The sequence below is a fragment of the Equus przewalskii genome, chromosome 25 (assembly GCF_037783145.1).
Source record: "Equus przewalskii isolate Varuska chromosome 25, EquPr2, whole genome shotgun sequence".
NCBI classification, from domain to species: Eukaryota; Metazoa; Chordata; class Mammalia; order Perissodactyla; family Equidae; genus Equus; species Equus przewalskii.
In genome coordinates this window covers 26,320,040-26,324,310 of record NC_091855.1, presented here as the reverse complement: position 1 = coordinate 26,324,310, position 4,271 = coordinate 26,320,040, and the positions used below count along the sequence as shown (strand labels likewise).

At 44.0% G+C, this 4,271-nt stretch overlaps 1 pseudogene; it reads right to left on the bottom strand.

Annotated features, from left to right (window-relative positions):
* Nucleotides 1-287: 287 nt before the first annotated feature.
* LOC103548371 (probable ATP-dependent RNA helicase DDX28) lies at nucleotides 288-1,539 on the bottom strand (annotated as a pseudogene).
* Nucleotides 1,540-4,271: the final 2,732 nt, after the last annotated feature.

The window sequence follows — 4,271 nt, the reverse complement described above, 5'->3', positions numbered from 1 at the left end:
TAGAGGAGATCCATAAAACATCATTTATTGTTAGCAATCGTGACACAATGCAAAGCCAAAATCTACTTTATGTTTCCTGAGTCATGGGAAAGATAACAGAGAGCCCTGCTCAGAAGCTCACCCTCCAATGGTGGCCAACATCTTACCTTTTGAAGTCAGACAGCAGTTTACTAGTCCTCCAGACAGGTGACTGGGCAGCCTAGCACATTCTACTGACAAGTGCTCTCACCCCCCCAAGGACACAGGGAAAGATCCTTGTTATGGCATCACATTTAAGCCAGCTTCAGTCAGGTTTGCTGGAGCAAAGGGTCTCCCACTGAGGACCCTAGTCCTGGAAGCCTTCTCCTCTGGCGAGCTGTCAGCTCAATCTTCAGAACCAGGCTCACATCCCAGGGATGGGTCACAAAGATGATGACTGTACCTGGCACCTCACTCCCCACATGGCCCACCTCCCTCCCTCCCGACCCCGCTCTGTGGATGTAGTCTTGCCGGGTGAGGCCCAAATCATAAGTGACAACCAGCTCTGCATGGGTGCTGTCCAAGCCCTGAGAGGCTATATATGTGCAGAGAAGTATGTCTCGGGAGCCCTTTGGGAAGCACTGGAAAATACCTGCCCTCATTGAGGCTAGCAGTTGTCCCCAAAGCCTTAGGTTTCAGATTTTGTGGTCATCTAGAATACATCCTAGCCAGTTCACAGTGCTGGAGCTCTTACAGAACACCAGAACCGTTCCTGAGGGGCCCGTCCTATATGCTCTGTCATGCTGCTTGTGGATCTGCACCAACGCAGTCACCTTCTCTGCTCCCTTCAGCCTCATAAATGTCTGTCTGACATGAGGCATGACACAGTGGAGCATGCAGCTAGTGACTGTGGTTAGAGAGTCTGGGCTGGCTTCTTTACTCAGCAGCTGGCTTACACCTTTGGGAAATGTGCCCCCTACCATCACCAATTGAGCTGTCGGATGGAAGGGTTCTTTGAAGACAGCTGAGCCTTGCGCTACGTGGCTCTTCTCCATAATGCAATCCACTAGTTCCAAGAAGCTTCATCCAGCAGTGTTCCTGCTTCGTCCAACACCAAGAAGGAGAGCTGCTCCAGCCTGATTGTCAGGGCCTTCCACAGAGCCCCCGGAGTGGCCACTTGTACACCTGCCTGAGGGTGTTGGGACAGTTGCAGCTTGATCCTACTCATGCCATGGCCTCCCCATAGCTCCTGCACCTGGAGGCCCAGGGAGCTGTCCAAGGGCTGGGCTATACCCCAGACCTGTTCCGCTAATTCTGGTGAAGGCACAAGGACCAGGCCTCGAGGAGCAGGATGGGAGTCCAGGCATGGCTGCCCAAGAACAGTTGAAGCAGAGGTAGTGGGTAGTTGAGAGTTTTGTCACTGTCAGTTTCCACAGCACAAAGGATGTGGCAGCCACGAGGTTGTGAGGGGATGGTACTCAACTGCACCATTGTAGGCCGAATGACTTTGGGAGCAACTTCCTGTAGTGCATGCAACATGCGGGGCTCCAGACCCAGATGGGCGATGCCAATCAGTTGCATCTCTGTACACTAACAACTAACTAGCATAAAGAGAACTCAAGAATATAATGGCATTTACAATCACAACAAAAAGAATAACATATCTAGGAGTAAACTTAACCAAGGAAGTGAAAGACCTATAACTGAAACTATACTGAAAGTCTTTGACTGAACACTATAAGACATTGAAAGAAATCAAAGATGACGTAAAGAAATGGAAAGATATTCCATGCTCATAGATTGGAAGAATGAACGTAGTTACAATGTCCAAATTACCTAAAGCAATTGACAGATTCATTTCAACCCCAATCAGAATCCCAATGACGTTCTTCACAGAAATAGAACAAAGAATCATAAATTTCATATGGAACAACAAAAGACCTAAATAGCTAAAGCAATCCTGAGGAAAAAGAACAAAGCTAGAGGCATCACAATCCCTGACTTCAAAATATACCTCAGGGGCTGGCTGGGGTGTGTAGTGGTAAAGTTCCACCCTCCACTTGGGAGGCCTGGGGTTCACCAATTTAGATCCTAGGCCTGGACCCACACAGCTCATCAAGCCATGCTGTGGTAGCATCCCACATAGAAGAACTAGAAGGACTTACAACTAGGATATACAGCTATGTACTGGGGCTTTGGGGAGGAAAAATAAAAAGAGGAAGATTGGCAACAGGTGTTCACTCAGAGCCAATCTTCCTCACAAAAAAAAAAAAAGGAGTGGGCTTTATTTCTGTAAAGAAAAGAAAAATATATATACATATATACTACAAAGCTGTAGTAATGAAAACAGCATGGTAGTGGCACAAAAACAGACACACAGATGGATAGAACAGAATTGAAAGCTCAGAAATCACACACCTATGGACAACTAATCTTCAAAAAAGGAGCTAAGAACATGCAATGGAGAAAGGAAAATTTCTTCAATAAACAGTTTGGGAAAACTGGACAGCCACATGTAAAAGAATGAAAATAGGGGCTGGCCCCATGGCCGAGTGGTTAGGTTTGCCCACTTTGCTTTGGTGGCCCAAGCTTTCACCGGTTCTGATCCTGGGCACGGACACGGCACCGCTCATCAGGCCACACTGAGGCGGCATCCCACATAGCACAACCAGAGGCACTCACAACTAGAATATACAACTATGTCCTGGGGGCTCTGGGGAGAAGAAGAAGAGGAACTAAAAACAAAGAAAATTGGCAACAGATGTTAGCTCAGGTGCCAATCTTTTTCTTTAAAAAAAAAAAAGAATGAAAGTAGACCATTATCTCACACCATACACAAAAATTAACTCAAAATAGATTAAAGACTTGAATGGAAGTTCCGAAATCATAAAACTCCTAGAAGAAAATACAGGCAGCTCACTCTTTGACATCACTCTTAGCGTCTTTTCAAATACCATGCCTACACAGGCAAGGGAAACAAAAGAAAAAATAAACAAATGTGACTATATCAGACTAAAGAGCTTCTGCAAGGCAACGGAAACCACGAACAAAACAAAAAGACAATCCACCAACTGGGAGAAAATATTTGCAAATCATATATCCAACAATTCATTAATCTCCAAAATATGTAAAGAACTCATATAACTCAACAAAGGAAAAACAAACAACCCGGTGGCCAGCATGGTGGCGCAGTGGTTAAGTTCACACGTTCCACTTCTGTGGCCCGAGGTTTGCGGGTTTAGATCCTGGGTGCAGACCCACACACTGCTTGGCAAGCCATGCTATGGCAGGCGTCCCACATATAAAGTAGAGGAAGATGGACACGGATGTTAGCACAGGGCCAGTCTTCCTCAGCAAAAAGAGGAGGATTGGTGGCAGATGTTAGCTCAGGGATAATCTTCCTCAAAAAAACAAAAAAATCAAAAAATAGGCAGAGGATATGAACAGACATTTTTCCAAAGAAGATATACAGATGACCAAGAGGCATGAAGAGATGTTCAACATCACTAATTATTAGGGAAATGCAAATTAAAACTACAATGAGATATCACCTTACACCTATCAGCATGGCTATAATTAACAAGACTAAAAATAACAAATGTTAGAGAGGCTGTAGAGAAAAGGGAACCCCGATATACTGCTGGTGGGAATACAAACCAGTGCAGCCACTATGGAAAACAGTATGGAGATTTCCCAAAAAATTAAAAATAGAAATACCATATGACCCAGCCATCCCACTACTGGGTATTTATCCAAAGATCTTGAAATAAACAATTCAAAGAGACTTATACACTATGTCCATTGTAGCATTATTCACAATAGCCAAGACGTGGAAGCAACCCGAGTGCCTTTCTACAGGTGAATGTGTAAAGAAGATAAGGAACATATATATGTGTATAATGGAATACTACTCAGGTATAAAAAAGAGAGGATCATGTCATTTGCAGCAACATGGATGGACATTGAGGGTATGATTTAAGTGAAATAAGCCAGACAGAGAAAGGCAAACACCACATGATTTCACTCATATATGGAGGATAAACAAACACATGGACAAAGAGAACACACAAGTGGTTACCAGAGGGGAAGGGGGTTTGGGAGTGGGTGAAAGGGGTAAAGGGGCACATATGTATGGTGATGGATAAAAATTAGACTATTGTTGGTGGGCATGATGTAGTCTATACAGAAACTATTAAATAATAATGTACACCTAAAATTTCACAATGCAGTAAACCTTTATGACCTCAATAAAATAACTGAAAAAAACAACTACAAAAGTTATTTAGTAGCATCCAGTTAGTCCAAAGTCTAAT